The sequence below is a fragment of the Bubalus kerabau genome, chromosome X, assembly GCF_029407905.1.
Source record: "Bubalus kerabau isolate K-KA32 ecotype Philippines breed swamp buffalo chromosome X, PCC_UOA_SB_1v2, whole genome shotgun sequence".
Classification (NCBI taxonomy): Eukaryota; Metazoa; Chordata; class Mammalia; order Artiodactyla; family Bovidae; genus Bubalus; species Bubalus kerabau.
The window spans coordinates 23,649,865-23,677,849 of record NC_073647.1 but is presented as its reverse complement, the minus strand read 5'-3'; the positions used below and the strand labels follow the sequence as shown (position 1 = coordinate 23,677,849).

The window sequence follows — 27,985 nt, the reverse complement described above, 5'->3', positions numbered from 1 at the left end:
AGGGACTGTATTCCTCCAGACTCCTCTGTCCATGGGATTTTCCAGGCAAGAATACTGAAGTGGGGTGCCATTCCCTTCTCCAGGGGATCTTCCCAACCCAGGGATCAAGCCCGAGTCTCCTACATTGCAGGCAGATTCTTTACCACTGAGCCACCAGGGAAGCCTATTTAATTTAGTAGAGTTGGCATTAAATAGAAAGGATTATGCCAGCAAGTGTTGGTCAATCTGACCCTGTCCAGAATGCAATGCTTATTTTATTATATGGCTGCAAAAATATTGTCACAAGTATCTGTGACTATCTGTAAAGTACATAAAGTTATTAAAACACATTCTTTTACTAAAGGAGTACAAAACATTACATAAACAAATCAAGCTAGAAGCAAGCATATTTCATTTGCTTAACTAGCACTAAGGAAGTCACCCAAGCAAAGCATCTGATGGGCTGGCAGGCAGAAGGGGGATAATTTCAGGGATGGTATGACATGATAAATTGCCTCTGCTGTACATAATTTTCACTCCAGAAAATAATTCATGTCCCACTCTCATCACATTGTTCTCTCGATGCATATGTCAGTTCCGTCATCTCCAGTGCCTCAGCAGGACTAAGTTTGTCCTTTGTGGCTGAAATTCCAAAGATGCAAAACCATGAAAATAAAATAAAGCACAGCCTAATTTTGGACATCTTCTAAAATGTAAATGTCATTATTTGGGTCCCTTTTACATGTTTTCATGGAGAGTCTAGAGCACCCCATAGAATAATACCCTTTTGAGACAAGGCAGCTTGAGAGGAAGTATGAGCATCCACACCGTGACCCACTGGAGGCTTGGTTTAGAGTTCTAGCACTTATCAGATGTGTGAGTTTGAGCAGTTCACTTAATTCTTCCTCATCTGCAAAATATGGATATAATACGACTGACTTCCTAGGGTTGTTAAGAAAAGGCGGTGCCATGCATGTAAGGTGTCTACACACCATTTGTGTCTGTTGTTAGTAAGTGGTATTTGGTATCAGGATTCAGTGGTTTAACAAATATTTATTGAGTATCTATTTGCCTAGCACTGTTCTAGGTGCTTGGAACACAGAAGTGAATAAAGAAACCAAAGTCCCTTCATTGTTCTAATTCTCTGAAAAATACCATTGGTAGCTTGATAGGGATTGCATTGAATCTTAATAGATCTTAAATCGACTGAAAGGAAACAAATAATTAAAAAAAGTAAAAAGTGTAGCTTGTCACAAAGTGATAATGACTTTGGAAAAATCGTAGCAGGGAAATTGAAGATGGAGAGCTGGTGTTGAGAGTGGGGTTGCAGGCTTTGATGGGTGGTCACCTACGATGGTGACGTGTAAGCAAAGACCTGAAAGAGGTGAATGAGTGAGCCAGGAGCCAGGAGGCTATCTTCAAGAAGTATGTTTCAAGCAGAGGGAACAACAACTTGAAAATCCTGAAACAGAAATGTATGTGGGGTGTTCAGAATAGCATGGAGGCCAGTGTAGAGTGGTATGAATGATGGGGAGAGGAGTAGGAAATAAGGTCAGAGAAGCAATGAGGACAAGATCATGTAAGGCCATATATTGTCTGGCATGTTGTAGCAGGTGCTATGTATGTAAAAAAGTATTCTTATATAAGATCATCATCATTACCAGACACAAATATTTAAAGAACCACTTTTTTTCTGTGTTAAAAGCTATAGAAGGCACAAGGGTGACAGCAGAGAGATTTTTAAAATAACCAGATGAGAGACAATAGCAGCTGAGACAAGAGTAACTGCAGTGGAGGTTGTGAGACATGGTCAGATTCTGGCTATAGTTTCAAGTTAGAGTCAGCAGAACTTTCTGATTTAGTAAACATGGGGTGTGAGTGAAACAGAGGAGTCAAAGATGATGCGAGGCTTTTGTGCCCCAGTAACAGGAAGGTTGGGCCTGTTGTAATCTGACCTGAAGACCATACAGGTGGAGCAGCTTCTAGGCGATGGGCAACTTCTTTTGACCATGTTAAAGTCTGTGATGTCTGTTAGACACCGAAACAGACAGGTTAAGTGGGAAGTTGGATATCCAAGTCTAGCATTTGGGGCAGAGGTCCATGCTGGTATTATCAGTGCATGAATTGTATTAAAAGTTATGGAACTGGATCACCTAGGAGTAAGGACAAAGAGGAAGAGGAGCTGAGCCCTGGAACACTCCAATGTTGAGAAGTCAGGGGGAAGAATAGGCAAAGTCATGGAGATGGAAAGTAGATATATGGTTGTCAGGGGCTGAAGGTAGGGATGGAGAGTGACTGTTGATGGTTAAGGGGTTACTTTGGGGGGAGATGAAAATATTCTGGAACTGGATCATTGTGATGATTGCCAACTCCATGACTATCCTGTAAACCACTATAAAAGGATAAATTTTATGGTATATTAATTAAATCTCACTTAAAAAAAAGAAGTTGGAGAGAAGAGGAGGATTCAACAAAGGAGGCTGAGGAGTGGTCAGGAGGTGGAAAGAAAACCAAGACAGTGGATTGTCCTGGAAAGAAAGAGGAAAAAATGTTTCAATAGAGGCATATCAAATGCTGTGGAGACCTTACCTACATTGCAGCTACATCATTGGATTTTGCATCATGAAGGTCACTGATGATCCTGAGAAGAGCCATTTAGGTGGAACAGTGGGATTGAAGCCTTGACTGGAGTGAGATAGGGGAAAAAATCCATTGGTCACTGTTGGAGGATGATGGGGATTCAACTCATTATTTTGAAAACTGGAAAGTAGAAAGAATCAACCCCCCCCTCCTGCCTTTCTAGGAAAATAATACCAGTATAAAACCATATAGCAGGTGAGGGGGCATTTTTCTCTGTAGAAGTATTTCTAGCTAAAAAGTGAAGATAGGATGATGGAATTCTATAATGCCATGTTGCAATCCTCGGTGGAAATCTATGCATTAGATTAGCAATATTAGCAATAACTGCTAACATCAACCAGGAGGCATTATCATACTCCTGTATCTCTTAATGGAAGCACATGCCACCATCAATGAAACAGTCTTTCTTTAAAAAATATCAAACTAAATCTGATTAAACCTCTAGATTTGACTACCAATGTACATAAAACACAAGAGACAAAGGAGCATGTTAAATAAAACTACAGGGCTGCAGTCAGTAAGCTAGAGGATGTGGAGGATTTTAAAGGATAAACAAATTCTTTCCAATAAAAGAATTCTAGGGGCAAAAAGAGAGATAGAAGTGGAATACTGGTGACACTAAATGCTGGCAAGAATTTAGAGAAGCAGGAACTCTCATTCATTGCTGGTGGGAGTGAAAAATGGTACAGTCACTTTGGAAGACAGTTTGGTGATATATATTACAAAATGAAACGTACTCTTAGCATATGATCCAACAATCACGCTCCTTGGTATTTACCCAAAAGAGCTAATTTATGTCACATGGATATTTATAGCAGCCTTATTCATAATTGTCAAAACTTGGAAGCAAGCATCCAAGATGTCCTCCAATAAGGGAGTGGATAAATGCACTGTGGTACATCCAGAAAGTGGAGTATTATTCAGCATTTAAAAAGAAATGAGCTATCAAACCGTGAAAAGACAGGAAGGAAGCTTAAATGCATGTTACTACATGAAAGAAGGCTGTCTTCTAAAGCTACATACTGTCTGAGTCCAACTATATGATATTCTGGAAAAAGCGAAACTCTGGAGACGGTGAAAAGATCAGTGGTTGCCAGGGGCAGGATGTGATGAATAGGCAGAACACAGGAAAATTTAGCCACATGATATTATAATGATAGATACATGTCATACATTTGCTCAGATCCATAGAATGCACCACACCAAAAACAAACCCTAATGTAAACTATAGACTGTGGTTGATAATGATGTGTCAAGATACATTCATCAATTGTAACAGATGTCCCACTCTGGTGGGGGATGTTAATAGCAGAGGCTATGCATGTATGGGGGTGGGGGGTATATGAGAAATCTCTGTATCTTCCTCTTACTTTGACTATAGACCTAAACCTGCTGTAAAAAATAGTCTTAAAAAAAAAATCCAACATGCCATGTGTCAACTTGGCTGGGGATCAGTGCCCAGGGGTTCAGCCAAACATTGTTCTCAATGTTTCTGTGAGGGTGTTTTCAGATGAGATTTCTATTTAAATGGGTGGCCTTTGACTAAAGCAGATTGTCCTTCATAACATGGGTGGGCCACATCCAATCAGTTGAAGGCCCTAAGAGAACAAATGGCTCACCTCCCATGAGCAGCAAGGAGTTCTGCCAGCTTACTGCCTTTGGACTTCCTCTGCAGCACTCATTCTTCCTGGCTGGTCAGCAGACTGCCTTTGTATTTGAACTGCAACTCTTTCCTGAGTCCTCACCTAGCCAGCCTCTCCCACCAGATTTGGGATTCACCTAGCCAGCCTCTCCCACCAGATTTGGGATTCACCAAGCCTCTGTAATCCTGGAAGCCAACTCTTTAAGATAAATCTCTTTATATAGTCACATCCTATTGGTTCTGTTTCTCTGGAGAACACTAACAGAGCATCTAATGCTGTATCCCTTGGTCTGCACCTGTTTCTTTTTTATTTAATAAGTATCAATAAGGTTTTAAAAAAATCCAACAGAGGAATTTCAATATATTGCTTTATACTTTTCTGGATCTATGGTATCTAGAAATCTTTGGTGGTACAATTGGAATTTTCTTTCATGGAATTACATTTCTAAGGAATTCTCAAGATTAGATTTTTATTACAAAGTTTTTATGTTCCTCTTGGACATTAGAACTCAGCCATTGTTCAAGGCAACACTCCTTTAGTCTTAACTTTGTACAGTTTCCATTTTCACTGCCTTTTTGAACTTTATGCCTTCCTTGCTAACATCTTTCTGCATCTTTTCCATATATGTATGATAAATTAATGAGAAAGAGACACAGAGAAAGAGAGAGACAGAGAGATGTGATATGAATGGGAGGAGGGAATTTGGAGGCAATGAGTATAGACAATTCTTTTAAGGTGCTTTAGCATAAAAGGGAAGAGAAAAATGAAAAATGGGGCAGTTGTTAGAGAAGAAAATGAATCAAGAGACATGTTTGTCAGGAATATAGATCAATGGAACAAAATAGAAAGCCTGGAGATAAATCCATGCACCTATGGGCACCTTTTCTTTGACAAAAAAGGCAAAAATATACAATGGAGAAAAGACAGTCTCTTCAACAAGTGGTGCTGGTCAACTACACGTAAAAGAATGAAACTAGAACACTTTTTAACACCATACACAAAGATAAACTCAAAATGGATTAAAGACCTAAATGCAAGACCAGAAACTATAAAGCTCTTAGAGGAAAACATAGGCAGGACACTCTCTGACATAAATCACAGCAAGATCCTCTATGACCCACCTCCTAGAGTAATGGACAAAAAAACAAAAATAAACAAATGGGACCTAATTAAACTTAAAAGTTTTTGCACAACGAAGGAAACTATAAGTAAGGTGAAAAGAAAACTCTCAGAATGGGAGAAAATAACAGCAAACAAAACAACTGACAAAGAATTAATCTCCAAAATATACACATAGCTCAATACGAGAAAACAAACAATCCAATCAAAAAGTGAGCAGAAGATCTAAACAGACATTTCTCCAAAGAAGACGTGCTGCTGCTGCTGCTAAGTCGCTTCAGTCGTGTCTGACTCTGTGCGACCCCATAGATGGCAGCCCACCAGGCTCCTTCATCCCTGGGATTCTGCAGGCAAGAACACTGGAGTGGGTTGCCATTTCCTTCTCCAATGCATGAAAGTGAAAAGTGAAGTCGTGTCTGACTCAGCGACCTCATGGATTGCAGCCCACCAGGCTCCTCTGTCCATGGGATTTTCCAGGCAAGAGTACTGGAGTGGGGTGCCATTGCCTTCTCCGAAAGAAGACTTACAAATGGCTAATAAACACATGAAAAGATGCTCAGCATTGCTCATTATTAGAGAAATGCAAATCAAAACCACAATGAGGTGTCATCTCACACCAGTCAGAATGGCCATCATCAAAAACTCTACAAACAATAAATGTCGAAGAGGGTGTGGAGAAAAGGGAACCCTCTTACAGTGTTGATGGGAGTGCAAACTGATACAATCACTTTGGACAATGGTCTGGAGATTCCTTAAAAAACTAGGAATAAAACTACCATACAGGGACTTCCCTACTGGCCCAGTGGTTAGCACTTCGCCTTCCAATACAGAGGGTGCTGGTTCAATCCCTTGTCAGGGAGCTAAGATCCCATATGCCCTATGGCCAAGAAACTAGAACATAAGCAACAGAAGCAATATTGTAACAAATTCAATGAAGACTTAAAATTGAAAACGAAAACAAAGAACTACCATACGACCCAGCAATCCTACTACTAGGCACATGCCCTGAGGAAACCAGAGCTGAAAAAAGATGCACGTACCCCGGTGTTCACTGCAGCACTACTTTCAATAGCCAGGACATGGGAACAACCTAGATGTCCATCAGCAGATGAATGGATAAGGAAGCTGTGGCACATATACACCATGAAATATTACTCAGACATAAAAAGGAATGCACTTGAGTCAGTTCTAACGAGGTGGATGAACCCGGAGTCTGTTATACAGTATGAAAAAAGAAAGAGAAAGACAAATACTGTATATTAACACATATATATGGAATTTAGAAAGATGGTACCAATGATCCTATATGCAGGGCAGTGAAGGAGACACAGACATCAAGAACATACTTTTGGACTCTGTGGAAGGAGAGGGTGGGATGCTTTGAGAGAACAGCATTGAAACATATACATTACCATATGTAAAACAGATAGCCATTGGGAGTTTGATGTGTGACGCAGAGCACCCACAGCTGGTACTCAGTGACAACCTGGAGGCATGGGGTGAGGAGAGAGCTGGGAGCCGTGTTCAGGAGGGAGGGGAGACATTTATACCTATGGCCGATTCATGTCAATGTATGGTAACAAAAAATTACAATATTGTACAGTAATTATCTGCCCATTAAAATTTAAAAAAATTTAAAAAGAGACACGTTTGTTCACTGAACAGAATGATGTGGTAGAGCAGGAAAAATGACTGGCTTGGAAGAAGGATTGTTATAGCTATGCCCTTCAGTAGGAACAGAGGGTAGGGATCTAGTGAGGAATTGGAGTGGTTGCCCTTAGAGAGAAAACATACATTTTCCAAAGTAACAGATTTGGTTGTGGGAGCTTTAGGAAGTTCTTTTTCTCTTCTGCTCCCTTCTATTTTCTCAATAAAATAGGACACTAGATCACTAACTGAGAGTGAAAAATGGGAGAAGAGGTGTTGGAGGCTTAAAGAGAGAGGAATAGATGTGACATGGTCTTCCACAGGAGTTGGAGAGTGAATGTGTAGGAAAACAGTTTGGTTGCCAGACAACTCCAAGGATCCACTTGTGGCTGCTGCTGCTGCTGCTAAGTCGCTTCAGTCATGTCCGACTCTGTGTGACCCCACAGGCGGCAGCCCACCAGGGTCCTCCGTCCATGGAATTTTCCAAGCAAGAGTACTGGAGTGGGATGCCATTTCCTTCTCCGCCACTTGTGGCTAGCGGTCATGAATTTAAAGTGAGATCAGATAACGTGGTTTTGTATTTTCCTTCAGCCACAGTTCAGCTGCAGGTGCAGAGCAAGTAGAGAGGTGCACTTAACCAGGTTTGGGTTTTGCCAAGTAAGTCTGCAGATATGAGAAGGGCATTAAGCTGGAGCGTATGCAAGAGAGTGATTACAAAGATCGAGTATGGAGTGCAGGTTCAGTAAGGAGGGGACAGAAGACATCAAGTAGATGCAGGACAGGGAAAAGGTCGTAGGATCAATGGATGGGAAGTTTCATGGGGTCAAAAGATAGTTGGCAGTGAGCTGGACAGACAGGAGATGCCAGACTCCTATCTAGCCTTGCAATGAGACATTGCAAGATTGGGTAGAAAAACTGGTAATGACCAGGTCTAGGATACGGTCGTGGAATTGAGAGGCTGGGGTGGGGCTGAGGGCAAACAAGATCACTGGAGGAAAGGAGATCAAGGAACTGAGAGGCTGGGGTGGATACCAAAGTGGCTATGGTGGTGTTAGTGGAAGAGGCTATGGTTGTGGTGGCAGCTCCTTACGGAGTTCAGATGTCTCCCCATCTGAGAACTCTGCTTTGACTCCTGAGGTTAAATGAGCCCCTCCCACACCTGTCTCTTCCCCTTCCCATCACTGTGCATCCTATTACTCTGTTTTGCTTTCTTTAATGCACTCATCATCGTCTGGAAAGATCATGCTTCTTTACTTTCTGTCCCCTTATTTTCTGCCTTTTACACTAGAATCCAATGAATTCGTCTTCTCCAATGCTTTCTCCATGTGCTGTGCTTAGTCGCTGAGTTGTGTCTGACTCCTTGTGACCCCATGGGCTGTAGCCCGCCAGGCTCCTCTGTCCATGGACTGCTCCAGACAAGAATACTGGAGTAGGTTGCCATGCCCTCCTCCAGGGGATCTTCACAACCCAGGGATCGAACCCAGGTCTCCTGCATTGCAGGCAGATTCTTTTATTGTCTGAGCCACTTTTCTCCATATAGTGTACTTAATAACTGGCCATTAGAAAATAATGAAAAAAGCTTGAATGAGTTTGATCATGCATGTGCTGCTTCCTCAGCCTACAGGAGGGCCCTTCATGAAGCCTTTGGAAAGCTGGGTGAACAGGATTCATTTAGGGGAGGCTGAGCCTGTGTCAGCTGGTGAGGGTTTCTGGGAAGGGGGGGTTTGCAAAAAGCGGAGGACTAGTGATGAGCCCTCAATTTCTGAAAAGTGTAGCTAGTCTTTTTTGCATTCAGGGGAGTGTTGGCTGTTACCTGTTGAATGAATACAGAATTCCCCCAAGGGTCTCCCTGTGCACACCCTACGAAGGGTTCAAGCTTAGTTTCCAGCCAGCGGAGGAGTAATGCGACCTTGGGCTGACCTCCAGCTGCAAAAGTTGCCTTTCCTCTGGGGCTCTATCTTCACCTTTCCACATCCCATTCTTTTTTATCTCCACTGGCTCCAATCAGGCTCTACCTACCCTTGCCTCTACTGAAATAGGTCCAGTCAAGGACACCAGAGACCTCCTGCATCCAGTCATTCTACTGTCTCTGCCTCAATGCTCAGTGGCAGCCTGAGCCACATAGACAGCTCTCCCCTCCCTGAAACGTTTTCTTCTCTCAGCTACTGGGAGATACCTAGGATTTTCCCCACCCACCCATCTCGTTAGCTACTCCTTCTCCTCTGCTTGACCTCTAAATGTGGTGTGAGGGCCTCAGGGCTCAGTATCTGGTGTCATTTTCTCTGCCTTCATCCTGCTTCTGGCTATTTCCCTCGGCTTTGCCTCTCCACTCTTAGGGTCTCCGCTGCCACCACTCCCATCCAACTCCTGACAGCTCTTACAACTCCAAGACTCTTCTCTGGGCTCCAGACTTCAGTATTTCTGTCTGCCTACTAGACGTCACCTCAAATGCAAACATCCAGAACAAAGCTGTGCCTCTTCCCTCCACCCCTCACCAAATCTCCTCCTCTGTGTTGCTCATCTCTTTAAATGGCACCAGCATAGCTCCAATAGCTCTGGCCACAAACCTAGCAGCATCATCAGTTCCTCTTTCTCCTCCCCCACCTCGATTTATAAATCCATCATCAAGCCCCCTCAGTCTTACCTTCTAAATAGCTCAGGATTCCATCTACTTGTCTTCACCTCCACTCATCACGCCAGCCAAGCCAGCATTCTCTCTCACCTGCATGGCATATCCTAACTGATCTTCCTGCCTCCACTCTTGCTCCCCCACTGCAACGAGATCGGTGGTGGTTTCAAAACATAAATTGGATTGTGTCTCCCACTCAGTACTGTTTAATGGTTCTTCCATTGTCATCAGAATACAAATCCCAAATCCATGACATGCTCAAGTTACCTCTCTGGTCTCCCCTGCATGACTGCTTCCTCTTTCTCAAACTCTGTGAACTTTTCTTTGTCCTTCAGTTTTGCACAGTGAGCATGGGCCCTTCACATGTGTTGCCCATCTTCTCCCGTATTCAGCTTCACCTTGTTGACCTGGCTAACTTCTCCTTATCCTTTATGTCACAGCTCAAATGCCACTCCCTCTGGGAATCCACACTGACCCTCGCATTCAGCCTTCAGGGTCCTTGCTCTATGTTTCTAGAGCACACTACATATTCTCCTTCTCATAGCATCGATCTGACTGCACTGTAACTGCCAATTTTCCATCTCCATACCAGCTCCAGTCTAGCTTCCATCTAGACTATAAGTTCTGGAGGGCAAGAAATTCTAGTCTTTTGTTCCCCTCTGGATGCCATGTGTCTAGCTCACAGTAGGCTCTTTGCACCAGTTATCCCTATACTGGAATATTCCTCACACACATCTTTAAAAGTCTGCCTGCTCATCCTTCAGATCTCAGGCTAAAGATCATCTCTTCACAGATGCTGGCCCTGACCACCAATCAGAGCTAGCCAGCCACTCACTATCACATCACCTTACTTCCTTTCTCTGCATTGCACTTGCCACTCTTGGATATTTTCCTTGCCTGTGTGCTTCTTTTTTATCTGTTCATGGCCTATCTTCCCCAGCAGGAACATACCCTCCATGGGAACAGGAACCTTGTCCAGTTTTGCCCCACATTATAGCATAGCAGCTAAGTTAAAGTATAGCTTGTGGTAAGATGAATGTTGGATGAATTGAATGAGTGAACCAATGAATGAATCAAGCAATCATTCAAATGTAACCCTCCGAGGAGAGCTGAGCATTCTCAAGTGGAAGCTGTAAATTAAGTGAGGAGCTTGTAAAACCACCTTCACAAGTTGAGGCCTAAGATGGGTGATCGTTGGATCCTGAAGGACCGTGGCCAACATTCACCTAGCATGAGTTGTCTCTGGGACTCATGAGAGAAGGATACTAAGGAAGGTTCTTTTTTCAAATTTCCAAATGGCACAGACCTTTGGTATGGAAAGAAGGAAAATAGCTCCCTGTGGCCTCCCATGGCTTGCTAATGGAAGGCACTGGCAGGGAGTGGCTTCTCAGAACTTTTGATGGGTACTGAAGGTTGATCAACTGGTAACAAGTAAGGCCTGGGACACAGATGTCACATGAGCACTCATGGAAATGAGTGGACCATTGTCTACACCCAGGGCAGGACTGGGATTTCGAACAGTCTCAGCTTTGCTGGAGGGCAGTGAAGAAGCATACTGGCCAACAGTCCCCACATTCCACTGCCACCCTGCCTCTCCCCACCCTGCTACCCTCACGTCCTCCACCCCCAGACCGCCAACAGCCAGAACAGAAAGTCATCACTCCACCTCCAGAAGCTCTGGCCACAGGAACTTGTCCAACTTACTAAATCAAGCTCTTCACTTCTGTGAATACTAAGAAGCAAACCTAAATGGAGCCCTTGCCAACAAAATTTCTCGCTTGCTCAGCATTGAAGTCGAGCTTCTGAGCTTTCCAACAAACATTTCTGAAGCCACCCCCTTTCTTTTTTAAATCTGCAAACGATAGAGCTCTCTTGCAGAGTCCTTCTCCCTGCTACCCCCTTGATGGCGAGCCATGCCAGTTTGGACACCTCCCAAGGACCAGACTTTTTATAAACCAAGCACAAATTCCCTCAAATGCTGCTTGATTGATGGAAGTTCTGTGGGATTCAACCCTTAGAGGATTCACATTCAAAGTCTCTTTGATTATTAAGTACTGCCAGAATAGACACTAAGCTCCCCAGTATAAAACCAAATGCCCTGAAGTTCCATTTGCTTGCTGTTGCACACACTGTTGTAGGCAATTCAGAGCATTATGTGCCCTCTGGTCCAAGGCAGCATGTGTGGTGCTGCTTAAACAATAGAAGACATAATTCTACCCTTAAAAGGGTCCAGTGGGGCCAGATCATCATATGTGCCCAGGACATACGTGTTAATGAAGACACTTGTAGTATAGACACATAAGGCGTGAGCAGTGTTCTCTCTCTATGCCACCTCTGGTGAGTGGGCTGAGCTCTCAGGTATCCTTTGGGCCCCATGACACAGAAGACCCAACTCCAGAACATCAGGAGCAGGCCACATCCCTCACCCAGGGCTAGTGAAAACAGCTCAAGTTTAAATTCTGGTCCCTGGGACAAGAAAATATTAGAAGATCTAAAGAGCCTTGCAACCCAGTTGTGTCCAACTCTTTGCAACCCATGGACTATACAGTCCATGGAATTCTCCAGGCCAGAATACTGGAGTGGGTAGCCGTTCCCTTCACCAGGGGATCTTCCCAACCCAGGGATCGAACCCAGGTCTCCCACATTGCGGGTGGATTCTTTACCAGCTGAGCCACCAGGGAAGCCCTACCAAACTACCCCCCTAATGGAATGTCTGTTAACTGAGTCGACTGGAAATGACTAGCCTGCCCACAAGGCCGGGTTGGCATGTGAATCTTGGAGCACCAGGGAGGAATTTGCACCTGTGGCTCTGGCCTCATCTTCCTTGCTTCTTTTTAAAAATTTTTATTTTATTGAAGTCTAGTTGATTTACACTATTGTGTTGATTTCTGCTATACAGCAAAGTGACTCAGTTATACATATATACATATATATATATATATGCTTTTTCACATGATTTTCCATTATGGTTTATCACACGATATTAAATATAGTTCCCTGTGCTATATAGTAGGGCCTTGTTGCTTATCCATTCTACATGTGATAGTTTGCATCTGCTAATCCCAGACTCCCATCCCTCCGTTGCCCTCCCTTCCCCTTGGCAACCACAAGTCTGTTCTCCATGTCTGTGAGTCTGTTTCTGTTTCATAGATAAGTTCTTTGTGTCTAATTTTAGATTCCACATATAAATGATACCACACAGCATTTGTGTTTCTCTGTCTGACTTATTTCACTTAGCATAATGCCCTCCTAGTTCATCAATGTTGCTGCAAATGGCAGTATTTCATTCTTTTTACGGCTGAGCAGTATTCCATTGTGTATATGTACCACATCTTCTTTATTCATCCATCTGTCGATAGACACTTATGGTATTCCATATCTTGGCAATTATAAATACTGCTGCCATGAACACTGAGGTGCATGTAACTTCAAAGCAGTGTTTTTGGGTTTTTTTGGATACATACCCAGGAGGGCAATTGCTGAGTCATGTTAGTTCTATTTTTAGTTTTTTGAGAAACTTCCATACTGTTTTTCATAGAGGTTGCACCAGCTTACATTCCCACCAACAGTACACCTCTTTGCTCCTTAGTAATCCACTTGATCACACTCCATCACCCAAGCACTTTTCCTTTAATGGGAGGCAGAAGTACAAACACGGAGCTGAGCAGTTCCTCTCAGAGGCCTGCACCTGAGGCTCTGGGAGCGCAGAAATCAGTGAAGCCACAGTGAACTCAGGAAAGGTAGACATTTTGTGTGGGAGGCAATGGCTCCTAGGGGAAAAAAAAGAACAACCACAGAAAAAGCAACTTGCTTAACTGGTTATCTTTTTACTTCAGGGCTGGCCACACAATAACTCTGTCACAGGATGAGTTTAAAGGAAAATGAGAAAGCATTTCATGGTTTGCAGAAACCACCACACTCGAGCCCAGCTCTGGCATAGCAGTCCAGGGCACACAGCGCTCTGGGAGACAAGAGGGATCACCAGAGTCTGACATGCTCACTGTCTGCACTCTGTCCCCGCCATCACGGGCCCACCCACAGCATACCACATCCCGGCCCCCAGGGGACTCTTTCCTATCCAGACTTGGCTGTGAGAAATGGAACTGGGCAAAGGACTCCCTGAGCCCTCAGCCTGGGCTGTTTTTAGCCGAATGGGTCCAATCCACCAAACCACAGCAAAATCTACTGCTAGCAGCTGTAAAGAGGTGCGGAAATGCGGGACAGATGGGAAAGGCCTTTGAAGTAGAGAAGCAGTCCCTAAACGGAGGAGAAAGCCGCATGCTGAGTAGTCATTTTTTTGAAAAATCAAATGGCCCAAATGCAGGAAACATGCAGCAAAATCCCCAAAGGTGTTTACAGAATACAACCTTGACTTTCAACTCCTTGGGTGAGGCAAAGTAGCCTGTGAAGAATTTGTTTGTGGAGCACCTTTTAGGAAAACTACCTTCAGACCCTGCAGCCAATTTCTTGGGATAATCTCATCACTAGGCCGCATTTTTTCAACAATTGGTCAACGTCTGATCCATGTCCATGAGGCAGATGTTCCAATAAGGCCAGGCTACCGTGGCTCCCCAAAAAGCAGGTGAAGGGGGTTTTCTCAGGTGTTGTATAACTTGGCTGGGAAGAGCAGCCCCAACTATGTCACGCGTGCTGGCAGCAGCACTGGAAGCAGTGTGCGATCTCCCGAGAGAGGACTTCTTGGAAGGGCAACACTCACTTAATGAAGGTAGAATTTCTGAAGTCACTGAAGAAATATGAAAGCTCTGATATGCTTGTTAAAAATCCATCTCTACTTTTTTGTGGTGCCAGGTGTTTGGGGAAGATGGGCGGGGGCGGGGGAGGCCACTAATGTCACACGTTCTTGTCCTGAGGGGGAGGGGATTGCTGAGGGCTTCAGGGCAGGGCTGGGCAGACTTTCTCCGAAAGGGCCAGAGAGTGGATATCTTCAGCTTTGTGGGCCTTGTGGGCTCTGTCCCACAGGCTCAATCCTGCCTTTGTGGCTCTAGCAGCCGGAGACAAAATACAAACCAATGAGCGTGGCTAAATGCCAATAAAACTTTATTTGCCAAAGCAGCCTGAGCCTGACTGGCTCTTTGGGCTGGATTTGGCCTACAGTCCATAGCTGGTGACACTTGCCCTTTGCAAAGCGAAGGCTCATTTGCAGACTTCTTCTGGTTCAGCATCTCCAAACTTGCTGAAAGGTAAAAGGACAAGCTGAGGTCCCTAGACACCCATAATCACTTCTCTTCAACCGTTCTCAGTTGAATCCCATGATGTCATTCTGAAATGCAGTGGGTCACTGACAGGGTCACATTACTCAGAGAAAAACAGGATGTTCGACACCTAAAATATTCAGAACAGGCCCAGAGCTCATCGCTGCAAAAATGCTCTTATATAATGGGAAGCAAGGGAAGGGAAGGGAGCCATGGGCAGCTGAGCAGGGTCAGTCCCTCACAGAGCAGGGGCCAGCTCAGATGGTGGGCTGCTGCCTCTCCCTCCCCCATCACATCTCCCCCTTGCAGCTGTCATCCACTGACCAGATGACTTCATTTCAGCTACCCACCTCCCAAATAAAGGGGGTAATAATCTCTCACTTGGGAGAAATACCATATGGTAGATGCTTTGAAAAGTTGTAAGGAAAGTAGAAATTACTTAGGGGGAGAAAGCTACTTCCAAAAGCATGAAATTTGTCTAGAAAAGGATCAGGCAGTTTCTTTGAAATATCATAGCTTCCTAAAAACTCAAGTCTAAACTAACGGATTAGGTAACAAGAGGGACATTATCAAGGCAAATAGGCAGGGAGATCTGTTTCTTTTGTTTACATACCTTTAGTGCAGTTCAAATCCCCGACACTTATTCGCAAAGCCCTCCCATTACCTGCTCCTGCTAGAATCTCCAACCTCAAGGCCACCACTCTCTATCTCATACTCCAGGCTCAAAAATACGTGACACAACAACTTCTAATTCCCGAAGGTCCAGGGCTGTGTGGTTTCATGCTGCTAGGCCTTTGCTCATGGGGTTCCTTGTTCTAGAAGGCCCGTCTTGCCCTTTAAAACTTAGCCTCTTTATATGCATAAGATGTTACAAGGATATATTGTACAGCACAGGGAATATAGTCATTGTTTCATAGTAACTTTAAATGGAGTATAATCTATAAAAATATTAAATCACTATGTGGTTCACCTGAAACTAATATTGTAAATCAACTATACTTCAATGAAAAAAGTCAAAATTTCGCCTCCTTTGTCTGTTCCCTGACCCTCCTAAATATGTTCAGCACCCTCTCTTTGCTACCTATGGCTCTTTTGTACATATTGCTTCTATGGTATTTACCATACCGTTGAGTCATTTATTTGATTATATGACTGATTTCTTCAAGCAGACTACGAACTCCTTGCTGTCTGATACATCTTTGGATCTCCAGAGCCTAGACAGTACTGGGTTCGTGGGAAGAGCTCCATAAGCATCTGTGGAATTAGGATGTCCAGTAGTGGGGGCACCCTATTGCCAGGTGTTTTCTTTTGAACCAGAGCTATGTTTTCCAGGGCTTGCCTAAGTTAGGTCTCCACGTTAAGGTCTCTAGACCACAACCATCTGTAGCCCTGGGTTCCTCAGCGTGAGGTTCCAGTCAAATGGGTCATTGGCATAACTCTTTCATGAACTTTAGTCCAACTTTTATACACCAAGCCTCCCAGTCCAATTACTGATAGTCTTCCAGATGGCTCCTTCTTATCCTTCAGGTCTCTTTTAAATGTCTTCTCTTCAGAGAGGCTTTCTATGGCACCCCAGTCCTCGGGTAGGTCTTCTTATTACTCTATCTTGGCACACTATTATTTTGCTTTATGTCATTCATCACAGTCTATAATGATCTGTGCTATTTCTTTACTTGTTTATTGGCTGCCTCTCCCACTAGAGGGTTAGCTCCACGAGGGACTAGCTTATTTGCTGTTGTAGCCCTGGCTTAGAACAGGACTTGGCATTTAGATAGCATTTAATAAATATCTGTTCAATGAATGAACGCTGTGAAGTCTGAGTAACATAATACACCTGGAATGCCTCACACAGTAACCATTGCCTATGGGTGTGCTGTAAACATTTTTGTATTGATATCTCTTCAAACACACTAATCCTGGGAAACAGCTAGGATAATGAAGCCACATTTTCCCTGCTCCCACGCTTGCAAAAATGCTTCCTTCCATCTACAGACAAATGAGAAGGGAGATGAAAGCCAAAAAGAAGGCAGTTGTCATCTTTCATGGACAAATAAGATGTATGCAGAAGTTGACAACATTCATCTTTCCTTCAAGGGAAGCAAAAGTTAAATTCCCCACAGCTTGAGCAACCAGGAAAACCAGAAATGTTCGCACATAACCTTAAAAGTGGATCTGACCATACTGCAGAGGAAGACAAGCCCGGGTTAGGAGATTATGCCCATATAAGGCCCTGTAGGCCGCTCCCAGTGGAGACCGAGATAATTTGGCACCTCTCAGCAAAGACCAGCAGGACTGCGCTCAGGACTTTGTTCACCAATAACCCCAGATCTGCTGTCTACATTTTCATCTAAACATTTGAGGAAAACTCTAATACCACCCTAAACATTTCAGGCTTCATAAACCCTTGAAAGAAGTGCAGAAAATAACTCAAAGGTGGTCATCATGGACATGCTTCCTGGAGATCTCCCTGATCTGCTAAGAGGGTGGGATGGGAGGGCAGGGTTTTGGAACAAGGGCTGAGATCTGCTTCTTTTTCTGCCAGTGACCTATAAGGCCAGAGAATTGGAAAACTATTCTTGTAAAGAGCTGCTGCTGCTGCTGCTGCTGCTAAGTCGCTTAAGTCGTGTCTGACTCTGTGTGACCCCACAGACGGCAGCCCACCAGGCTCCCCCGTCCCTCGGATTCTCCAGGCAAGAATACTGGAGTGGGTTGCCATTTCTTCTCCAATGCAGGAAAGTGAAAAGTGAAAGTGAAGTCGCTCAGTCGTGTCCAACTCTAGCGACCCCATGGACTGCAGCCTACCAGGCTCCTCCGTCCATGGGATTTTCCAGGCAAAAGTACTGGAGTGGGGTGCCATTGCCTTTTCCTGTAAAGAGCTAGGTAGTGTTTTTAACTTTGTAGGCTGTAAGGCCTCTATCACCACTCCTCAACTCTGCTATTGGAATGGAAAAGCCTTAGCCCACAGGTAAAAGAATTGGCATGGCAGTGTCTCAATTCAACTTTACAGATGGAAACTGAAATTTGAATCTTATATAATTTTTGCATGTCATGAAGTAGTTTTCTTTTGATTTTTTCCAACCATTTAAAAATGTAAATGCCACTCTTAGTTCTCAGGTAATATAAAAACAGGCAGGTGGTGGGTCTGAATTGGACTGTGGGCTGCAGTGGACCTCCCCCAGCAGCAAGCAGCCACACACAAGGAGTACAGCCTCAGGTGTTTGACCTCACTTGGATTTTTCAAACTTACTTTCTGGCGAGGTGACCTGGAACAAGGTGGAGTCTGAATCTCAGTTTTCCCCATCTGTGCAGACTTCTCCATCAGCTCTAGAATGAGGTTTCAAAGAGATAAGTCATGGGAAGCACTCAGTATATAGTTCTTGGCACACATTGTAAGCGTGTGATAAGTATTAGCTACTGTTATCTGAAATGCCCTTTGCTGAGAGCCAGGTCTTCCCTTCTGATAACCCAAGTGCCTCACACATCTGATACACAGTAGATGCTCAGGAATTGTTTGCCAAATGAATGACTGAAAGGAAGGAAGGAAGGAAGAATAAATGGAACCCCACTGAAATCTAACAACTGATGCCTCCACTCACTAGCTGCACAGGCTGTCGGGTTGCAGCCTGTCTCACTTCCAGACATTTAGTTTTGGCCCAATGCCCTTGTTGAGTCCTCATTGTGGATAAAGGGTTGGGGTGGACTTTGTGTGATGTCACGATGTATCTGTGGTAGCTGATCAATAATCACTTGACAAATTAATGCATGAATGAATGAACAGGTATTGCCTAAACCAAGCACTATGATGTTGGAAGTCCAAGAAAAGAGATTCTTTTCTCCCCTCCCCACCATGCCTTGGGCTCCTGATGCTAGGAGGAGTCATGAGAGCGAGAGGGACCCCTCTGAAAGTCTAAGTGAAAGGAGGCAGAAGGTCCTGTTCCCTTCTCTTCCTCCCTCATTTGGCACCACCTGGGGCTACTGGTCTGTCCACCACCTGCCTCACTAGGAGACATGGCTCCCACACAAACAAACTGGGGCTTTTTCGAGCCAAATTTCTCTCCACATCCACATCCTCATCCATAGGGCCCTTGCTCCAGCTGCTAAGGTAAAAGAGGGGTTAGCCAGTGATTCGGGCCCATGTGCTTCATGGGGGGAAGCCATTTATTTTTCTATAAACAGCATATGGTGCTCATCTATGCCTCCCAAGGAGGCTGTGGGGATTCCTGGCACGAGGGTGATTTTGTTTCAAAGAATCTCCTGGGTCCCAGGGCGGAAAAAAAAAAGCTGCTGAAAAGACAGAAAGGGAAATGATCTTGAGCCATCCACAGCAGTCCCTAAACCACAAAGAGCAGCACGGGCGTATCCGAGGCTCCAGCGCAGGCCTCCCTGGAGGCAGGAAGGCCCCAGCGAGGCCCAGCCAGGCTGATACCACTCAGGCGGAGAAGTGACGCGGGGATCAATGAGTGCTCTGTGCTTGGCCTCGGGCGCCACCGAGCAGGGGCCTGTGGGCTACGTGCGCGCTGACAAGACCCTTAAAGGATTCCAGCTTTCCTCCAGAGGAAGGCTTGACTTGGCTCCGGCTACAAATACTGTCAACCACATCATAGCTGTTTTACAAAAGCGCTCAGAAAATGGAAAATGTGAAGGGCATTTGTGGGAACCAAGAAGGAGCCAAACACAAGCACAGCATAACTTTTCCCACCACCCAGGGAGCCACCTTCCTGAGTCTTGAGTCTTGAAGAGACAGAAACGGGAGTCGGGGCGCCCACCCCATTGAGCTGGCCCCTATGAGCTGGGTGAGGCTCATGGGAATCGGCATCTCAGAGCCTGCTTTAGGCCTTTGAGTCTATGGTATCAGTCATCTCTTCTGATTAAGAATAGTGATAACAGGGCCTTTCCTGGTGGCCCAGTGGTTACAAATCCTCCTGCCAATGCAGGGGACGCAGGTTCTATCCCTGGGCAGGGAACTAAGATCCCACATGCCAAAGAGCAACTAAGCCCCCCATGGCACAAGTAGAGAAGCTTGTGGTGTCACAACTAAGACCCAGCGCAGCCAAAAATTAATAAACATTTTTAAAAAGACTAGTGATAGTATCTGTAACAGCCACAACGGATAGAGTGGTCACTGTCACCAAGGCACTGAAACTAAACAGCTATGTGAACTTGGACATTTGCTGAACCTCTCTGAGCCTGAATTTCTTGCTTCTCTGTAAAAGAAAGACAATAATAGTGCTTACTTCAGAGGACGCTTGTGATGATTCAACATAGCAATGAGTGTAAAGGGCTTAACCCTGCCCCTGGCCCATTTGAGGTACTCAGTCAGCAGCAACTTATTATTACTATTCCACATGAAAAGTATCAAGTGATTAAGATCAAAAGGGAACACAAGAACAGTCTGAACTCTGCCTTCTGCACCTCCCCACCCTCACTCTGCTCACCTTACCCTGGTTCTTCAATACACACTCTTTCAATTTTCTCCCAATCCCCAGAGGGGCAGCCAGGATGAGGGCTGATCTGGCCATCCAAAAGCATAACCTAATCCCTCAGGGGTCCATGTGCTCATCAACTGCAACTCTGAGCAGACCGCCTCTTTCTTCCTCCCCACCAGGTCCATTTTCTGCAGTTTACATCTCCTTGACAGCGTCACTTTGGCCTGGCTCCACAGGGCAGTGCACGAGGCATGGCCCTAGCCAAGTTGTCCGTTGGCTATCTTGCCAGGTGACCAAACTGTGAGTCAGAAATACTCAGGCATTTGAAAGCAAAAGCACCCTTTCTGTGATGGCCACCAAAAACAATGCCCCCAAAGATATTTTTTCCCTTGTTTTTCTGAGTGTAAATCAGATGAGAAGGTGAGGGTGGAATGAATGAGGAGAGTAGCATTGACATATATAAACCATGTGTAAAACAGACAGCTAGTGGGAAGCTGTTGTATAATACAGGGAGTTCAGCTTGGTGCTCTGGGATGACCAGGAGGGACGGGATGGGGGTGAGGGTGGGAGGGGGGTTCGAGAAGGAGGGGATGTACGCGTACCTATAGCTGATTCACTTCAGTGTACAGTAGAAACCAACACAACATTGCAAAGCAATTATATTCCAATTAAAAAATAAACAACAACAACAAAAAACCCCAAACAAAACAACAAAGCAGAAGAGAAAAAAAAGTGAGTGGTGGCAACCAGTCCTGTGAAGAAAATGTTTCGTCTTGGTTTGTGCACTTGTTCATTCATGGCATTCTTAGTAAGTAGCTCCTGAGTAATACACCACAGGCCTGGGGGGAAAGAGTCAGACAAGGGTGCCTGAGCCTGAGGGCCCACTCTCCACTGGTGGAGGTGGACACAGTAAATAAGCAATTGTGACGTGGAGTGAAAAGTTCTCTGCGGGAGAGGAGCCTGAGGTGCTGCTGGGCCCCAGAGGAACAGGCACTGAACTCATCCTGGGACTGTGTTTGTAACAACAACAGAAAACAGGCTTTGATGAAAATAAATGGAACTGAGCAGCCCAGGAAACCACATGCAAAGCGCCCAGGGCCTGCCAAGGCAGCTCTAGATCTTGTTTCTCTGGGTCGTGGTGGCTCTACCGCTATTTCTTGTCTGTTCCTGAGCCTGCTGATTGGGCTCTTGCCTCCAACCCTCAAGGAAGAGTTAATCCTTAAGAGAATACTCACAATATTTTTTTAAAATCCAAGTATAGTTGATTTACAATGTTCCTGTTGTGCCGAAAAGTGATTCAGTTATACATATACATATGTATGTTTTCAGATTATTTTCCATTATAAATTATCATAGAATATTTAATGTAGTTCCCTGTGCTATACAGCAGGACCTTGCTGTTTATCTGTTTTATGAATAGTGATGTGTATATGTTAATCCCAAACTCTTAATTTATCCATCCCCATCTCCTTTCCCTTTTGGTAACCATAAGTTTGTTTTCTATGTCTGTGAGCCTCTTTCTGTTTTGTAAAAAAAGTTCATTTGTATGAATTTTCTAAGATTCTACATATAAGTGATAACATATATTTGTCTTTGTCTGACTTACTTCACTTAGTATGATAATCTCTAAGTCCACCCGTATTGCTGTAAGTGGCATTATTTCATTCTTTTATGGCTTAGCAGTATTCCATCGTGCGCGTGTGTGTGTGTGTGTGTGTCTATGTGCCACATCTCTTTTATCCATTCATCTGTCGATTGACATTTAGGTTGCTTCCATCTCTTGGTTCATAGTGCTGCTATGAACATTGGACTTCATGTATCTTTTAAAATTCTATTTATTTTAATTGATTGATGATTGCTTTATAATATTGGTCTGATTTCTGTCATGTATCAACATGAATTAGCCATAGGTGTACATGTATCCCCTCCCTCTTGAACCTTCCTCCCACCTCCCACCCTTTCCTACCCCTCTAGTTTGTTACAGAACCCCAGTTTGAGTTCCCTGAGTCGTACAGCAAATTTCCATTGGCTATCTATTTTACATATGGTAGTGTATATTCTTCCATGCTACTCTCTCCATTCATCTTATCCTTTCCTTCCTCTCCACCACCCTTATCCATAAGTTTGTTCTCTATGTCTGCATCTCCATTGCTGCCCTGAAAATAGGTTCATCAGTAACATCTTTCTAGATTTCATATATGTTAATATACGATATTTGTTTTCTGACTTACTTCACTCTGTATAATAGGCTCTAGGTTCATCAAGCTCATTAGAACTGACTCAAATGTGTTCCTTTTAATGGTTGATTAGTATTCCATTGCATATATGTAATACAGGCTTCCCTTGTGGCTCAGCTGATAAGGAATCTGCCTGCAATATGGGAGACCTGGGTTCGACCTCTGGGTTGGGAAGAGGCCCTGGAGGAGGGCATAGTAACCCACTCCAGTATTCTGGCCTAGGGAATTCCATGGACTGTGTAGTCAATGGGGTCACAAAGAGTCGGACACAAGTGAGTGACTTTCACTTTCACCACAGTTTTCTTTATCCATTCATCTGTCAATGGATATCTATGTTGCTTCCATGTCCTAGCTCTAGTAAACAGTGCTGCAAAGAACATTGGGGTACATGTATCTTTTTCAGTTTTGGTTTCCTCAGGGCATATGTCTAGAAGTGGCATTGCTGGGTCCTATGGTGGCTTTATTCCTAGTTTTTTAAGGTATCTCCATACCATATTGTAACACAGGCTTCCCTTGTGGCTCAGCTGGTAAAGAATCTGCCTGCAATACAGGAGACCTGGGTTCAATCCCTGGGTTGGGAAGATCCCCTGGGTAAGGGAAAGGCTACCCACTCCAGTATTCTGGCCTGGAGAATTGTCCAAAGAGTTGGACACCACTGAGCAACTTTCACTTCACTGTATTATGTTCCATAGTGGCTGTATCAATTTACATTCCTACCAGCAGTGCAAGAGGGTTTCCTTTTCTTCACACCCTCTTTAGAACTTGCTGTTTGTGGATTTTTTGATGAGATCCTTCATTTATCTTTTTGAATTAAGAGTTTTAATCTTTTCTGGGTATGTGCCCAGGAGTGGAACTGCTGAATCAGCTCACAATATTGTTACAAAATCCAACATAAAAATCCCCAATCCTGTATACAGTAGGATTCCAATTTTGTACTTGTCTGTTTCTGTATGTGGGAGTTCATAATGCACATGCAGAAAAAAGACTGGAAGGAAACACATCAAAACATTAAAAGTGGCTCTCTTTGGGAAGCATTCTTATATCTTCTTGTTAAATATTTTCATTTTCCCACAATGAACATGTATTCATCTTTATTATCTGAAAAATACTGTTAATTTTAAAAACGAAGAGTCTGCAAAAGGCTGCATTGCTATGTGATTCTGTTTATATGACACTCTGGAAAAGGCAAAACTATAGGGACAGAAAACAGGCCTGTGGCTGCCAGGCCCTAGGGTGGGGAAGGGACTAACTACACATGGACACAGGGGTTTTGGAGTGATGGCAACATTCTGTATCTTGATTGTGGTGATAGTTACATGACTGTGTGTGGCTTTCAAAACTCACAGAACTGAACACTTAGGACAAATTTTGTTGTATATAAAAATTTCCTCAGCAAATCAGAGATTTCTTTTTGGTTAGAGTCTGGATCATTTCTCAGCTTCTATTATTTCTGAAGAATCAAATGGACCTAAGAAGATAATGAAAAATTAGAGGATATGATCTCAAAAAGGAAGATTAAAGAAAGAGATAAAGAAAAGGTTCATATTCCTATCAGTCTCTTCAAGTTCAGCCTTAAGTGACTGGGGTTTGAGTTTGGTGTTCTGTTCTTTGCTCCTTTTTTTAAAGTCACTTGAGACCAGGATATATATGAAAGATATAGTTTTTCTTGGTATTTAATGAGGTGACTTGAGTATGAATTCAAGTATATGATTTACAACTGGAGTGATATCTTTATGAAACATTTACACCTATGACAACACCTAATAAAACTTTTTTATTATTATTAGAAACATTGCTTTTATGGTTAGAACAGACTCAAAATAGGGTAAATGATCAATTTGTATGTGTCTACATACAAATTGATCATTTACCCTATTGCTCTTCTCAGTGTCAAATCTAAATTCAATCTGATGGAGAATTGAGAAAAGGGCAAGCCAGTGACATCATTTCCTTTAAGAAGATTGGGGTTTTAATTCACTGCACAGGACATGACATAAAGACTATGTTAGAGTAGGGAACTACATGAGCCAGAAGCTGGCATGAACTCAAGATTATCTGTAGAAGCCAAGAGCAATGCCTAGACACAGACTCTCCTTCACATAAAAGGACTTGAGGATCCCCTGAGTCTGGCATAGGAGTAGGTGCTACAATTCCTGTCCTGAGTGACCAAGGTAGACACTAGTGTTCAAATTCAGTCATATCATTTAAATATTTATCCTTTGTCTTTTATTTAATATCAAATCAGATCATTGTCCATAAATATTGACATTAGATGTTGTTATAATCAAGATAGATTCAAAGCTACTCTTTCGTTGCCTCCTTAGAATAAATGTTATGGAAGACAGGTGGGCAACTGGCTCAATGCAGAGAGAAGAGCTATTCTAGTTACTTTTTATGAAGCTGTAAATTCTTCTGTTTCTCCTTAGAAGTGGCTTTAAATGTGTGGTGCAGAAACTGTATGTACAGATGCTCCTGGTTCAAATAAAACCAGTTGAGAAATCACAGAGAAATACTGAAAATTAAAAAAATAGTTAAGTAATGGATCCTGGTCAAGGGCATGATGAAAAAATGGCATGGAGTTCTCTACAGAAAAAAAATTACCTTGTTAGTCCATTTTATTTACAAACTAGGAAATTCAAGCTCTAGACCCATAAAGTCGATGGCCCACTGGATGTCTCCACTTGGATATCACATAGGTACATCATGCTCAGTATGTCCAAACCTGAGCTTTTTCCCTTTCCCTCTCCCCAGCATATGCTCTTCCTGGTTTCCCCATCCTGGTGAATGGAGCTACTACCTACCAGTCACTCAGTCCAGAGAAACCTGGCAGTCATCCTTAACACCCTAACCTTCCTCACCTCCAGTATGCAAGCATTCAATAGGTTTCCCCCAAATGTGCTTTGCCATTCCCTTAGTGTTACCATTGGTCTCCACATTCCTGGATCCAGTGGATGCTCTTACACCTGCCAATGCAGGAGAAGCAGGAGATGCAGGGTTCAATTCCTGTGTCAGGAAGATTCACTGGAGGAGGAAATGGCAACCCACTCCAGTATTCTTGCCTGGAAAAACCCATGGTCAGAGGAGCCTGGCAGGCTACAGTCCATGGGGTTGCAATGAGTCGAACATGACCTAGCGACTGAGCACAAACACACTGACTTCCCTACCAATGGGTCAAAAAGAGTAGAGCTCAGCTGGATAGAGTATAGTGTAATGAGAGCAAAGTTGATGGCTGCATTATTACCCAGACCAGCCAGATTTGTCCTGGATGGTAACTCGAGGCCAGCTGTGAACTCTGACCAGCTGTCTTGAAAATGTAATGTTAGTAATCAAGAGAAATGGGTGAGAACACAGCATCACTAACCCAGATGGTGGCAGGGTCTCACCCCAGCAAGTAATCTTATTCTTTTATTGATGTCTCCCCTTGGAGGTGGGATTAGTGTTGGCTGATGAAAACCTTGGGGAGAGGGAGAGGAGACTTTTCACCTTCCTAGTGTTCCCAGGTGGAGAAGGAAATGGCAACCCACTCCAGTGTTCTTGCCTGGAGAATCCCATGGATGGAGAAGCCTGGTAGGCTGCAGTAATGGGGTCGCACAGAGTCAGACACGACTGAAGCGACTTAGTAGTAGTAGTCGTAGTAGTCGTAGTAGTGGTGTTCCCAGGGGCTGTACATCTAACCCCTCTCTACAGGGAAAGACTCAGGTGAGTCAATTAAGTGTTCTCAATAGCTGAAGGGCATACTTCATGAGGTTTAATACACAGTTTTAGATCAGCACATCAGTCCTACAGTTTCTAGATAGGGGAATAAAATCCTACTGAGGAAGGAAAGCAGTCATGAGTTAACACAGAAGCAACTTTAGGAAATACCTAACAGGATCAACATTACCTTTTTTTTTTTTTTAATGACAGCTCTCTGTGGATCATCTTTCTCTCAAGGTAGTTCTGAAGTGACTTTTCCCAACGACTCTGGAGGCAACGAAGACTTCATTTTGGAAACATTGGCTGGGTGAGCTGGTGAGTCACACCTCAGATGAATTAATAAAAGTTAAGAAAACAAAAACCAGATGTTTCCTTCATCTTAATATAGGCCTCTGTGCTTTCTTTTGTCAGTTCTACTGTCAATTGCTGATTTCCTTCTCTTGAGGCAAAAATCAATCTTTAAAAAGTTTGAATATCTGCATTTTTTATGAACTCTGTCCCACAGTGGCTGTTCGGCTCAAATGTCCACACAGACTGCAGTCCCGGCACTGACACTTTCAGCAAGTGAACGACACAGTGTTTGAGGACAGCACACCAGGGGGCTTTTGGATGCTCCACTGGGTTCACTGGAGAACTCGCGCAACAGCCTTTGGGAGAAGCACAAAGTGAAGTGGTCTCCTTGCTTGCAAGTAAACCTCCCCAGAACCAGAAAGGGTCCGGCCGGCTAGCAGTGGCTTCCTTTCCAGATCCAGGATTCATTTCTTGGCCCTTGACCCTCCCAGAAAATGCTAAGAACTTCAGAGCGCCTGCAACATATATTTTCATCTCCTGCCCAGACCAGTGGAGGATACACTGAAATCCAGAATGACACACTTTTTAAAGTTTCCTAATAACACCACCCATCATTCCCTGAGAACTTTGGAAGTATTCTGTATTTTTGTAAGAAGGGAAAATAATTTATTTTTTCCTCCATCTATTGTACTTTGGTTAAAGCAATTATTTTCCCCAGACGCCACCCCAAGCAGAAAGCTCCAGATGTTCTTAGGTCATAATGGGAGAATAGATTGCAAGTCCTAGTGTTTTCCAAGCTTGTGTCCTCTCCCAGCTTTTTCATTTGGGGCCCTGAGTTATTTTCTCTTACTCTGCTTTTCCTGATTGGGTTCCATCTTCTCTTACCTTCCAGAGGCAAAATTGGGTTCATATCTTTACTGCCTACATCTCTGAACATCTTTGTCATAAAAAGGTATTTGATATAGATGAACTTATTTGCAAAGCAGAAAGAGAGACACAGATGTAGAGAACAACCATACAAATGCCAAAAAGAGAAGGCAACGTCGGATAAATTGGGAGATTGGGATTGACATATACACACTAATGTGTATAATATAGAAAGCTAATGAGAACCTACTGTATAGCACAGGGAACCCTACTCAATGCTCTGTGGTGACCTAAATGGGAAGGAAATCCAAAAAATAGGGGATATATGTATATGTACAGCTGATTCACTTTGCTGTACAGTAGAAACTGACACAGCAGTGTAAAGCAACTGTATTCCAATGAAATTTTTAAAATAAATAAAATTATAGTACTACCATTCCACCCACTCACTTGCCTAACCCAGATCACTGGGAATCATTGTAGCACCCCCCACCCTCAACTCAATCACCACGTTTAGTCTCCAAGTCCTGTTGAATCTATGGACCACCTGTGCATGTCTCCTGCATTTGTTCCCTCCTCTCCACTCCTGACATTTGTA

General features: G+C 43.7%; 2 long non-coding RNA genes across 2 annotated transcripts; one reads left to right on the top strand and one right to left on the bottom strand.

Moving 5' to 3' along the window:
- Positions 1-312: 312 nt before the first annotated feature.
- LOC129640270 (uncharacterized) lies at positions 313-9,790 on the bottom strand. The gene is made up of 3 exons (XR_008708715.1): positions 9,673-9,790; positions 2,569-2,698; positions 313-621 (listed from the first exon to the last, which is right to left on the bottom strand). It is a non-coding gene; the product is annotated as an uncharacterized LOC129640270 (long non-coding RNA).
- Positions 9,791-14,244: 4,454 nt separating this feature from the next.
- Positions 14,245-27,105, top strand: LOC129639598 (uncharacterized). The gene is made up of 3 exons (XR_008708485.1): positions 14,245-14,383; positions 26,440-26,544; positions 26,735-27,105. It is a non-coding gene; the product is annotated as an uncharacterized LOC129639598 (long non-coding RNA).
- Positions 27,106-27,985: the final 880 nt, after the last annotated feature.